The sequence below is a fragment of the Rhinoderma darwinii genome, chromosome 3 (genome assembly GCF_050947455.1).
Source record: "Rhinoderma darwinii isolate aRhiDar2 chromosome 3, aRhiDar2.hap1, whole genome shotgun sequence".
NCBI classification, from domain to species: domain Eukaryota; kingdom Metazoa; phylum Chordata; class Amphibia; order Anura; family Rhinodermatidae; genus Rhinoderma; species Rhinoderma darwinii.
This window is the reverse complement of record NC_134689.1, coordinates 166208751-166223588: the sequence shown is the minus strand read 5'-3', so window position 1 is coordinate 166223588 and position 14838 is coordinate 166208751.

The following is a 14838-nucleotide window of genomic DNA, read 5'->3' as shown; positions in this document are numbered from 1 at the left end:
TGCCCAGCCTACATGTGCCCCCACATTATAAACTGAAATACCAGCAAAACGCCAAACGGAACTACTACCAAGCTAAATCTGTGCTCAAAGCCAAATGCCGCTCCCTCCCTTCTGAGCCCTACAGCGTGCCCAAACAGCCGTTTACGTCCACCGATATAGCATCGCTATACCAGGGAGAACCCGGTTAATATGTTATGAGGTATTTGTGGCACAAACTGGGCACAACATATGGTGAACTAAAATGGCACATCAGTGGAAAATTGTAATTTTCACTTTGCACCATTCGCTGCGCATGAAACCTTTCGCGCACCATGACTTAATAGCATGTCGTGGTGTGGGGGGTGATATATGGAGCGTCTCACGCGCTGAACCCGCGCCATACGCTGTGGGTGTCAGCTGTGTATTACAGCTGATACCCAGGAGTAGAGATGACCGAACCAGGACAACCGAACCCGGTTTCGGTCCGAACATCCGGAAAAGTTCGGTTCGCAGCGAATCCGAACTTACCAGTGTTCGGCCGAACCCGTTTTGAACGAACCCGGTCAAAAATATTGTACAAATCGGCAGCCACTTGTCTCTATCAATCACTGATAGAGAAAAGAGGCTGCTGATAAAACATAAAATAAAAAGCATTTCATACGTACCTGGTCGTTGTCTTGGAGACGAGTCCCTCTTCTTCCTCCAGTCCGACCTTCTTTTCTGACGCGGCAGCCTGTGATTGGCTGCAGAGGCCTCTGCAGCCTGTGATTGGCTGCAGCGGTCATATGGGCTGTATCGTCATCCAGGAAGGTCGGGCCGGATGTCGAGAGGGATGCGTCACCAAGGCAACGGCCAGGAGACCGGACTGGAGGAAGCAGAAAGTTCTCGGTAAGTATGAACGTCTTTTTTTTTTTTTTTTTTTTTTTTTTTTTTTACAGGTTACTCTATATTGTGATCGGTAGTCACTGTCCAGGGTGCTGAAACAGTTACTGCCGATCAGTTAACTCTTTCAGCACCCTGGACAGTGACTATTTACTGACGTCGCCTAGCAACGCTGTTGTAATGACGGTTGCACACATGTAGCCACCCCCATTACGGTAATATATTTTATAATGGGAGCACGGCTCGGAAAAATGACCGGCTGCCCGTGGCCGGCCGTGCTCATCTCCTTAAATACTCTGTGCTGCCTTAAACTCTGTGGACAGGTCAGGATCCTGTTTCTTTTAAATTCTGCTGGGGAACCCGCTCGATCCACTATATAAGGCTGCGCTACAGTGCAGCATTTAAAAGAAACAGGATCCTGACCTGTCCATAGAGTTTAAGGCAGCACAGAGTATTTCAGGAGATGAGCGTGCAGATTCAGTGCTGCTGTGAACTCTGCTCTTACCATTACGTAGCTCAGTTGTACCTCTCCTGTCCTCAATAACACCTTCACATGATTGGCAAGTCACCACGTAATGGTAAGAGCAGAGTTCACAGCAGCACAGAGTATTTCAGGAGATGAGCGTGCGGATCTTGTGCGGGGTGGTGACTTGCCAATCATGTGAAGGTGTTATTGAGGACAGGAGTACAACTGAGCTACGTAATGGTAAGAGCAGAGTTCACAGCAGCACAAAATCTGCACGCTCCTCTCCTGAAATACTCTGTGCTGCTGTGAACTCTGCTCTTACCATTACGTAGCTCAGTCTGTTACATCTCCTCCACTCCTGTCCTCAATAACACCTTCACATGATTGGCAAGTCACCACCCCGCACAAGATCCACACGCTCATCTCCTGAAATACTCTGTGCTGCTGTGAACTCTGTGTGTGTGTGTTTGTATATGTGTGTTTTTGTGTGTGTGTGTGTGTTTTTGTGTGTGTGTGTGTGTCTTGTTGAGTTTGTGTATATATATGTGTGTTTGTGTATGGTTGTTTGTTTGTGTGTGCGTATATATATGTGTGTAGGTGAGTAGAAGTATTGTTATTGTTCACATTGATAACAGTTTTTTTATGTTGTTGGAGATTTTGATGTACCGATTGGACTACATCTTCGATTCGTTGGACTACCGCGTAGATCTACGTTTTTTCAGATTTTAATAAAATGGTTAACGAGGGTTTTGTTGGGGATTTCTTATTTCAATAAAAAAGAATTGTCTTTGTGTTTTTTTTTAAACTTTATTAGTGCCTAGATAATGGCAGTTGGCTGATTGACAGCATCCATTATTAAGGCGGTACTTAGTGTTAGCCGGTGCAGAGGCTAGCACTAACCACCCATTATTACCCCGGTACCCACCACCACCAGGGGTGCCGGGAAGAGCTTGGTACGATCCAGTACCCGACCATCTCTTGTGATGAACGGGTACTGGGGCGGCCGTAGGCTGGTATTATGAGGCTTGGAAGGGCCAAAAACAGTGGACCATCCCACCCTTGTAATGCTAGGCTGCTGCTGTGTTGTAGCGGGCTGGTTATAAAAATGGGGGGGGGGGGGGACCCTCACGTCGTGTTTTTTTTTTTTAAATTTAACAAATTTAACAATAGACGGGTCCCCCACATTTTTAATAACCAGCCATATACAAGGCCGCAGCAGTCTGGCATTACATGGGTGGGAAGGGCCACTGGGTTTGTCCATTTCCAGGCTAATAACACTGTGTTGTATGTGGCTGGTTATGAAAAATTGGGTGGAACCCCATGTCTTTTTAAAAAAAAATTAATAAATAATTGTAAAAAATGATGTGGGGTCCCCCCCACTTTTATAACCAGCCAGATATAAAGCAGCAGCCGCCGCCTAGCATTACAAGGGTGGGAAGGTCCACTGTTTTTGGCCCTTCCCAGCCTCATAATACCAGCCTGCGGCCGGCCCAGGGCCCGACCATCACAACAGATGGTCGGGTACTGGATCGTACTTGGCTCTTCCCGGCACCCCTGGTGGTGGTGGGTACCGGGGTAATAATGGTGGTTAGTGTTAGCCTCTGCACCGGCTAACACTAAGCCTCGCCTTAGTAATGGATGTTGTCACTCAGACAGCGGCCATTACTAAAGTGGTAGTAATAAAATTTGAAAAGACAAAGATATAGATAAAATATTTTATTGAAATAAAGCACCCCCAACACAACCCTCATTAACCATTTTATTGTAGAAAAAAAACGTCATCTAAGTAGTACTCGAAACCGACGTAGTCCAAACACCAAACCTGTAAAAAAATGTAAAAAAAAAAAAAAAAATGAAATAAAACATGTCGTAGGCTTAGATTCAGTTTAATGTGTGATACTGACTGTTATACCATGTATAGAAGCCTGCCGCGAAGTTGACTTAGATACAGGGCGCCAGCAGACAGTATCATACATGGCCATACAGACATATATACAAACAAACATACATGCAAACATACATATATACAAACAAACATACATGCAAACATACATACATATATACAAGCATGCACATATATACATGCAAATATACATACATGCAAACACACACATATACAGGGTGGGCCATTTATATGGATACACCTAAATAAAATGGGAATGGTTGGTGATATTAACTTCCTGTTTGTGGCACATTAGTATATGGGAGGGGGAAAACTTTTCAAGCTGGATGTTGACCATGGTGGCCATTTTGAAGTCGGCCATTTTGTATCCAACTTTAGTTTTTTCAATGGGAAGAGGGTCATGTGACACATCAAACTTATCGAGAATTTCACAAGAAAAACAATGGTGTGCTTGGTTTTAACGTTAGTTTATTCTTTGATGCGTTATTTACAAGTTTCTGACCACTTATAAAATGTGCTGCCCATTGTGTTGGATTGTCAATGCAACCCTCTTCTCCCACTCTTCACACACTGATAGCAAAACCGCAGAAGAAATGCTAGCACAGGCTTCCAGTATCCGTAGTTTCAGTTGCTGCACATCTCGTATCTTCACAGCATAGACAATTTCCTTCAGATGACCCCAAAGATAAAAGTCTAAGGGGGTCAGATCGGGAGACCTAGGGGGCCATTCAACTGGCCCACGACCACCAATCCACTTTCCAGGAAACTGTTCATCTAGGAATGTTCGGACCTGACACCCATAATGTGGTGGTGCACCATCTTGCTGGAAAAACTCAGGGAACGTGCCAGCTTCAGTGCATAAAGAGGGAAACACATCATCATGTAGCAATTTCAGATATCCCGTGGCCTTGAGGTTTCCATTGATGAAGAATGGCCCCACTATCTTTGTACCCCATATACCACACCATACCATCAATTTTTGTGTTCCAACAGTCTTGGAGGGATCTATCCAATGTGGGTTAGTGTCAGACCAATAGCAGTGGTTTTGTTTGTTAACTTCACCATTCACATAAAAGTTTGCCTCATCACTGAACAAAATGTTCTGTGTAAACTGAGGTTCCTGTTCCAATTTTTGTTTTGCCCATTCTGCAAATTCAGTGCGCCGATCTGGGTCATCCTCGTTGAGATGCTGCAGCAGCTGGAGTTTGTAAGTAGCTAATATCCGCCGTAGGGATGTTCGACTGATGCCACTCTCCAGTGACATGCGGCGAGTGCTACGCTGTGGGCTCTTGCTGAAGGAAGCTAGGACAGCCACTGATGTTTCCTCATTAGTGACAGTTTTCATGCGTCCACATTTGGGCAAATCCAACACTGAACCAGTTTCACGAAACTTGGCAAGCAGTTTGCAAACTGTAGCATGGGAGATGGGTGGTCTCGTAGGGTGTCTTGCATTGAAATCTGCTTCAATGACCCGGGTACTGCGTTCACCAGACATCAACACAATTTCTATCCGCTCCTCACGTGTTAACCTCTGCGACATGTCAATGGCTGTAAACAAAGAGAAGCTTGTAAATAACTCATGAAAGAATAAAGTAACGTTAAAACCAAGCACACCATTGTTTTTCTTGTGACATTCTCGATAAGTTTGATGTGTCACATGACCCTCTTCCCATTGAAAAAACTAAAGTTGGATACAAAATGGCCGACTTCAAAATGGCCTCTATGGTCAACACCCAGCTTGAAAAGTTTCCCCCCTCCCATATACTAATGTGCCACAAACAGGAAGTTAATATCACCAACCATTCCCATTTTATTTAGGTGTATCCATATAAATGGCCCACCCTGTATACACACACACACACACACACACACACACACACACACACACACACACACACACACACACACACACACACACACACACACACACACACACACACACACACACACACACACACATGCAAAGATACATACATACATATATACAAGCATGCACAAATATACATGCAAACATTAATACATGCAAACATAATTACATACATGCACATATATATATAAACATACATGCAAACATACATGCAAAAATAAAAACATGCAAACATACATACATGCAAACATACATACATACATGCAAATATATACATGAAAATATACATACAAACATGCACATATATACATACATGCAAACATACATGCACATATATACATACATACATGACAACATACATACATACATACATACATGCCAACATACATACATGCAAACATACATGCACATATACACATACATACATACCAACATACATACATGCAAACAAACATACATGCACATATACACATACATACATGACAACATACATACATGACAACATACATGCATACATACATACATACATGCAAACATACATTCATAAATAAATAAACTCACCTAAGACATTCCCACGAAGATTTGAACGGTCCCGTCACTTTTCTTCTCACTGCTCCCATTCACAATAACAGAGCGGTGGGCGCAGATGACGTAATCACGTGTGCCTGATATGATTACGTCATCTGCGCCACAACGCATGTAATGTAGTGTAGTGTAGAGTGCGCTGCAGCCTGTGATTGGCTGCAGAGGCGGTCACATGGGATGAAGCGTCGTCCCTGGAGGCCGGCCTTCTAACGTCATCCTGACGTGCGTGACCGCCACTACAGCCTGTGATTGGCTGCAGCGGCGACATGGATGAAACGTCATCGCTGGAGGCCGGACAGGAGGAATGTAAGTATGAACGTATTATTATTATTTTTTTTATTACATTAAAATTGTATTTTCCGCACGCCGAGCATGTACTGTCAAGGTTGCTGAGAGTTAGTGCAGCCCATTAACTCTATCAGCACCCTGGACAGTACCAAACTTTTTCGTGAAATTCGGCGAACTAGCCGAACCGAACTTTTGATAAGTTCGCTCATCTCTACCCAGGAGTAACGGACAGAAACAGCGATCACGCTGTTACAGGAGCCTGTAAAAATGACAATATACTGCAATACATTAGTATTGCAGTGTATTCTACCAGTGATCTAAGGGGGACTAATAAAATATGTAAAAACAAAAGTAAATAGTTATTATTAGGGCTTATTCAGACGAACAGGGTATACGTCCGTGCAACGCGTGTGATTTTCACGCGCGTCGCACGGACCTATATTTGTCTATGGGGCCGTGCAGACAGTTGCGTGATTTTTACGCAGCGTGAGTCTGCTGCGAAAAAGTCACGTCCGTTCTTTGTGCGTATTTCACGCATCACGCACCCATTGAAGTCAATGGGTGCATGAAAATCACGCGCACCACACGGAAGCACTTCCGTGGGACGCGCGTGATTCGCGCAACAGCTGTCAAACTATGAATGAAAACAGAAAAGCCCCACGTGCTTTTCGGTTTACAAACAACCAAACGGAGTGGCGAATATCACGCAGCCGCGCATCATACGGGGCTGACACATGGAGCTGTTTGCAAAACGCCGCGTTTTTTAGTGGAAAAAAATAAATAAATATTTAAAGTCCAAAAAGAAACCCTTTTCACATTTTTTCTCTAAAGTAATGTAAAAAAATTAAAAAAATACACAAAATTGGTATCGCTGTGTCCGTAAAAGTCCAAGCTATTACAATATACGATTATTGAACTCGCACGGTGAACGCCGTGAAAAATAAAGAATTTTAAACTGCAAAATCGCAGTTTTTCGGTCACCTTGGCTCTACCAAAAAATGTAATAAAAAGTGCTCAAAAAGTCTTATGTACCAAAAAATGGTACCAATAAAAACTACAGCTTGTCCCGCAAAAAATAAGCCCTCACACCGCTCTATTGACAGAAAAATAAAAAAGTTGTGGCTCTCGGAAAGCGGGGAGGAAAAACGAAAAAGAAAAAGCAAAACATGGATCAGTTCAGAAAGGGTTAATTACTTTCTAATGAAAAAATATTTATGACCACATGTGGGGTATAGCCGTACTCGGGAGAAATTGCTTTACAAATGTTGGGGTGCATTTTTTCCTTTATAATTTGTGAAATTGAAAAAATTCAACATTTTAGTGGAAATAATGTTGATATTAATTTTCACGGCCTAATTCTAATAAATTCTGCAAAAGACTAGTGTGGCCTAAATGCTCACTATACCCCTAGATAGATTCCTTAAGTGGTGTAGTTTCCCAAATGGGGTTACTTTTGGGGGGCTTCCACTGTTTCGGTCTCTCAGTGGCTTTGCAAATTCGACATGACACCCAAAAACTATTCCAAAAGCCAAATAGCGGTCCTTGCCTTCTAAGCCCCGCTGTGGCTCCAAACAGCAGTTTATTACCACATATGGGGTATTTACGTAATCAGAAGAAATTGTTTTACAAATGTTGGGGTGTTTTTTCTACTTTATTCCTTGTAAAAATTAAAAATGTCTAAGTTCTTACAGAAAAAAAGTAGATTTTTACCTTTACAGACTAAGGGCATGACCACACGTGGCGGATTTCCTCCGCAGCTGTCCGCATCAATGCCGCACCTAATCCGGGTTGCGGATTACGGCTGCGGATCTGCACAAAATGTGCAGAAAATTGATGCGGACTAGCTGCTGCGGACTGCGGGAAAAGTGCTTCCCTTCTCTCTATTATCAGTGCAGGATAGAGAGAAGGGACAGCACTTTCCCTAGTGAAAGTAAACGACTTTCATACTTACCGGCCGTTGTCTTGGTGACGCGTCCCTCTTTCGGCATCCAGCCCGACCTCCCTGGATGACGCGCCAGTCCATGTGACCGCTGCAGCCTGTGCTTGGCCTGTGATTGGCTGCAGCGGTCACATGGGATGAAACGTCATCCTGGGAGGCCGGACTGGAGACAGAAGCAGGGAGTTCTCGGTAAGTATGAACTTATATTTTTTTACAGGTTGCTGTATATTGGGATCGGTAGTCACTGTCCCGGGTGCAGAAACAGTTACTGCCGATCGCTTAACTCTTTCAGCACCCTGGACAGTGACTATTTACAGACGTCTCCTAGCAACGCTCCCGTCATTACGGGAGCCCCATTGACTTCCTCAGTCTGGCTGTAGACCTAGAAATACATAGGTCCAGCCAGAATGAAGAAATGTCATGGCTCAAAAGCAAGACGCATCCGCAGCACACATAACATGTGCATGACAGCTGCGGACTTCATTGCGGAACTTAGAATCTCCATTGAAGTCAATGGAGAAATTCCGCCATGAGTCCGCCACTGCTCCGCAACAGACAGAGCATGCTGCGGACACCAAATTCCGCTCCGCAGCCTATGCTCCGCAGCGGAATGTTACGCATCGTCTAAACGAACACTTCTAAATAGAAGTGGAAGTCAATGCAGAAACGGCTCCGCTGCGGATTAACGCTGCGGAGTGTCCGCAGCGGAATTTAAGTGAAATTCCGCCACGTGTGAACCCAGCCTAAGTCCAATGAATTCAGCAAAACAAATGTGGGGTCAAAATGCTAACTTTACCCCTAGAAAAATTCCTTGAGGGGTGTAGTTTCCAAAATGGGGTCAGTATTGGGGGGGTTTCCACGGTTTTCATCCCTCCAGTGCATTGCAAACGTAACACGGCACTGAACAGTATTCCAGCAAAATCAGAAATCCAAAATCCAAATGGTGCTCCTTCTCTTCTGAGACCTGCTGTGGGTCCAAACAGCAGTTTATTACCACATATGGGGTATTGCTATAATCGGAAGAAATTGCTTTACATATGTTGGCTTGTTTTTCTACTTTTATTCCTTGTAAAAATGTAAAATTTCTACGTTTTTTCACAAAAAAAGTAGATTTTCATCTTCACATACTAATTCAAATAAATTTAGCAAAATAAACTGTGGGTTCAAAATGCTAACTATACCCATAGATAAATTCCTTGAGGAGTATAGTTTCAAAAATGGGGTCACCTTTGGGGGGTCTTTACTGTTTTGGTACCACAAGACCTATTCAAACCTGACATGGTGCCTAAAATATATTCTAAAAAAAGGAGGCCCCAAAATCCACTAGGTGCTCCTTTGCTTCTGAGGCCGGTGTTTCAGTCCATTACCGCACTAGGACCACATGTGGGATATTTCTAAAAACTGCAGAATCTGGGCAATAAATATTGAGTTGCATTTCTTGGGTAAAACCTTCTGTGGTACAGAAAAAATTTATTACAAATGCATTTTTGAAAAAAAAAAAATGAAATTTGTAAATTTCACCTACTTTGCTTTAATTCCTCTGAAACGCCTAAAGGGTTAAAACACTTTCTGAATGCTGTTTTGAATACTTTGAGGGGTGCAGTTTTCAAAATGGGGTTATTTATGGGGACTTTCTAATATATAAGGCCCTCAAATCCACTTCGGAACTGAACTGGTCCCTGAAAAAATAGGCTTTTGAAATTGAAAAATAAAAGAATGTTCAAAAAACAATGCAAACATAAAGTAGACATATGGAAAAATATAAACTATAAGTATTTTGTGCGGTATTACTATCTTTCTTACAAGCAAATACATTTAAATTTAGAAAAATGCCAATTTTTGCTAATTTTCTCTAAATCTTGGTGTTTTTTACAAATAAATATTGAATTTATCGACCAAATTTTTTCCCTAACATAAAGTACAATGTCACGAGAAAACAATCTCAGAATCACTTGGATAGGTAAAAGCATTCCGGAGTTATTATCACATAAAGTGACACATGTCAGATTTGAAAAATTGGCTTCGTCCTGAAGGCCAAAACAGGCTCAGTCCTGAAGGGGTTAATCAATGTTATTCACTTTGTCTGTCAGTGGTTTTAATGTTATGGCTGAAAGGTATAGTTTTAGCACCAAAAACAGAATCAAATTCCTATCATGGGACTTAAAGTGTAACTAAACTTTTAAAAAATTTTGCCGTGTCATAGTGGCATGTCAGAAGTTTTGATTGGTGGGGGTCCAGGTGCGAGACCCCCCATTGTCGCTGAAATGAAATGGCAGAAGTGCTCGGGTGAGCGATATGGTGCTTAGTTTCTGATCGTCTTTTTTAAGTCTCTTCCCACACTGAAAATTGCACCAATAGCTTATATAACCGGGTGAGTCATGTCACATGATGTGAGACAACACCCCTGATCAGCTTAGTTTTGTACTTTGCTGCTGGCAAATCAGGAACCTAATGCTGTAAAATTAAGCTATGGTTTGCAGGCACTTAAAAAGAATATCCAACAAAGTTCCTTAGATCCAGTAATCTGGTAATTCCAGGACTAAACTACAATGTTGAAATCTCCTAAAAGCAGAAAAATGAGCTCAGACAACCAATAAGGAGACTCCTATAAATGACTAACCATAGTGGCCGTAGCATAATTTGGTAGCATTTTATTTTGAGTTGTTCCTGGAGATTTCCTTTTTTTATGTCCACACAATAATACAGAATGATTAATCCTTTTGGCTGCAAAGACTCCTTATTTTTGAACCAGTCTATGCAGCCTGCTTAATAACCGCATCTAACTGTCTACATCTCTAGTGCAGAACACAAGTTTCCTCATCTGAACTACATAGCGTCTATCGCTCTTGCTGTCTTTGCTTGACCATGTATTACATGGATGACCAGTCAGCTGATCTCCAAGGATTATGTAATTGTGAGGGGCTTTGTCTTTCAAGAAAGGATTGTCCAGTAGGGAAAAACCTGTTATAGATCAGAACATCTTCAATTGTTTTGGCATTTTAGGCATGCAGAATGTGGGGGAATTTTACAGATTCCTATAGTTGCCCCGGTGATCAGTCTGAAACATGATCAGTTTGCCTGCAGAATGCCAGATAGCTACTACATAGAGGTAATTCTGAAAATAACTCTATATTCGGGCATTGCTCTTTATACAATCCTTCAAACTTTTAAGGGGCTCCAGTGGTGAACTGTCCTTTTGTAATTTAACATAACACCATATTTTGGGTTAAAGTGGGGATGTAACCTCACCAGGAGATAGTGGTGGTTACAGAAATAAGACTTAATCTAAACTTTAAATTTTAAATGCTATAAAAATAAATAATAATTTTTTTTTTTACACGTAATGTACATGCTGCTAGAACTGTTACTTATTGAAAATGGAATTCACGTAAATTCATAGTTATACACATGTATAGCTGCACTAGGACACAACTATACATGCTGGCGAGCGGTTACTTCATCCACCACGATGTACAGTTACTGAACCGTTCCCAATGCATATTGTCCGGGAACCGGGATATCCGCTGTCCCTGACAGCTGACACGCCCCTGTCACCGTCACTGGACCCATAATAGCGGTCCAATGCCGCGATCGGTGGATCTGTACAGGTCCATCAATCACATTTGATCTACATCTAAAACCATTCCCGTTACTTGTAGTAAAGTCTGGGAACAGTAACCACAGTATTCCACCCCTGCTCCTTGTCACATGTGACCGGCCATGGACCAATAGCAGCCGTCCATTGCCAGCATTCGCTGTGATTGGTGGGTCTGTTCAGACCCACCAATCACCGTGCATTTTTCCCCAGGGCGAGTGAAAAATAACGGTCACAGGCTCTGATCCCTTACTAGGTGAAGTAAAGTAGGAGAGATCAGAGCCTGTGCCATATTATCTGCCCCTTAAGGCTGAGTTCACATGGGGCGGATGCGCCCCAAGGAATTCTGAGCGAAAAGCCGCACCAAACTGTGGTTCAGTTTTTCAACCGGAATGTCCGCTGCAAAACACTGCAGCACTTGGCTGGCCCATGTGACCACCGCTACAGCCTGTGATTGGCTACAGCAGTCACATGGTATGAAATGTCATCCCAGGATGCCGTGCTGGAGGGAGAAACACAGACTTCTGGGTAAGTATAAGATTTTTTTCTCCTGAGTTGCGTTTTTTGCAGCGGAATCACTGCGAACCCGCCACAAAAAAAACGTAACAACTGCTATTTGTTGCGGGTATTACCTCCCCATTGAGTTCAATAGGGAAAACCCGCAACAAAGAAAGAGCGTTTACGCAAATACAATTGACAATTTCTGAGCATTTCTTTCGTTCAGTATTTATGCAGCGTGTGGATGAGATTTGTTCTATCTCATCCACTCTACTGCTACTGTATTTGCTGTGGATTTTCCGCTACGAATTCCATTGTGGAAAATCCGCAGTATCTACGCAATGTGTGAACTGACCCAAAGAGTGTAAAAAACAGTCTTAACCCCTTCCACGCATCTCATCACCTCCTCCGTGTTCCCAGTGTCTGATGCCACCACCTCCCAGTGTAGAAGGGAGATTTTTTTATTTTATTTAATTTTTCATCATAATTCACAAAAAAAAAATTTGATTTAGTTCTTAGCTAATTGTCTAGCTCGTCTACGTCAATTTGTCGTGTCAGTTGTCTGTCAGTGTCAATCTGTCACATCAATTGTCAGTCCGTCAGTGTCAATAGTCGCGTCAGCTATCAGCATCAGTCCTTTAGCTTGTCAGTCAGTGTGCTTGTGAGTGTCAGTTTAAGGGTATGTGCACACACACTAATTACGTCCGTAATTGACGGACGTATTTCGGCCGCAAGTCCCGGACCGAACACAGTGCAAGGAGCCGGGCTCCTAGCATCATACTTATGTACGATGCTAGAAGTCCCTGCCTCGCTGCAGGACAACTGTCCAGTAGTGTAAACATGATTACACTACGAGACAGTTGTCCTGCAGCGAGGCAGGGACTCCTAGCATCGTACATAAGTATGATGCTAGGAGCCCGGCTCCTTGCACTGTGTTCGGTCCGGGACTTGCGGCCGAAATACGTCCGTCAATTACGGACGTAATTAGTGTGTGTGCACATACCCTAAGGGGGGATTCACACGAGCGTGTATTCGGTCCGTGCGGGCCGCGTGGTTTTCACGCGGCACGCATGGACCAATACAAGTCTATGGGGCAGTACAGACAGTCCGTGCTTTTTGCGCAGCGTTTGTCTGCTGCGCAAAAAGCGCGACAGGTTCAATAACTCTGCGTATTTCGCGCATCACGCACCCATTGAAGTCAATGGGTGCGTGAAAATCACGCGCACCACACGGAAGCACTTCCGTGGGACGAGCGTGATTCGCGCAACAGCAGTGAAAAGGATGAATGAAAACCGAAAAGCACCACGTGCTTTTCGGTTTCCGAACATCCAAACGGAGTGTCTTTGCGATGAGCGAAGCCGGACAAGCGTACCGAACTTCACCGGGTTCGGCCAAACTCGTTTTGGCCGATCCCGGCAAAAAAATTATCGGTACGCGACGTCGGGAGAGATTCACTGTGCATGGTGCTGAAAGAGTTAAACTGTTTCAGCACCATGGACAGTGACTTGCGATCCCAAAATACATGAACCTGTAAAAAAAACCGAAGTTCTAACTTACCGATTACTCCTGTCTCCTTCCTGCAGTCCGACCTCCCGGGATGACACTTCAGTTCAAGTGACAGCTCCAGCCAATCACAGGCCAAGCACAGGCTGCAGCCAATCACAGGCTGCAGCGGTCACTTGGACTGCCGCGTCATCCAGGGAGGTGGGGCCCGATGTCAAGAGAGGCGCGTCACCAAGGACGCGTCACCAAGGCAACGGCCGGGAAGTTCTCGGTAAGTAGGAACTTTATCTTTTTTTTTTACAGGTTTTTCGCTGTTGAGTTCGGCATTCACTGTCGAGGGTGCTGAAAGAGTTAGCTCTTTCAGCACCTTGGACAGTGACAGGCGTCGACAAGCCTCATCTCTATGATGCCGGCTGCGCGAAAATCACGCAGCCGCGCATCAGACACGCATGACACACGCAGCTGTCAAATGGTTTTTGCGCTCGCAAAACGCCGCGTTGTTTGCGCGCGCAAAAACGCAACGCTCGTGTGAATCTCCCCTAAGTGTTATTGAAAAAATTTGTTTGTTCGTGTTCAGTCATTATGTAAAAAAATGTAAAAAACCCCAAAAAACTTATTGTGTTAGTGTTTTTTTTACAGTTTACAGAGCTATGTGTGTATATACACTACATACACACACACACACACACATATATATATATATATATACACACACACACATACATACACATTTATAAAATCGCAGCGAGACTTTACACTGCTGAAGAGGAGTATGCCATGATCGCGTCTGATACGGTCTCAGTGAGCGATGAAGAACCAGAGTTCATTCTCTCGTCCTCCAGTGACAGTGAAGAACCTCTTTGCAGGAGGGTTAGTGCTCAGGTTCTGCCTGACCCTGGAACTGCCGGCATTGATTGGTCACCCCTAACCAATTCCACCCCCAAAATCTCAGAATTTACTGCTGCGGCAGAAATTCATGTGCAGACAAAACGTTTGTAAAGCAATTTCTCCCAATTACGGCAATACCCCATATGTGGTAATAAACTGCTGTTTGGACCCACTGCAGAGCGCAAAAGGGAAGCAGCACCATTTTGAGCAAAGATTTTGCTGGAATGGCCTTTTAATGAGCTTTTTTTAAATTGTTTTTTTCTGACATTTTGATCCAGCATATAATAAATTCATGGGGGTGGGGGGGGGGGTGTTGATATGAATGATCCGGTTTTAAAACCATAGAGAGCCATGAGGGAAAGCAAAATCTGGTACAAGAAATTGGCAGTGTACCTTTGCCGTATTCGGGAGACATTGCTTTACAAACGTTGAGGTGCTTTTTCTC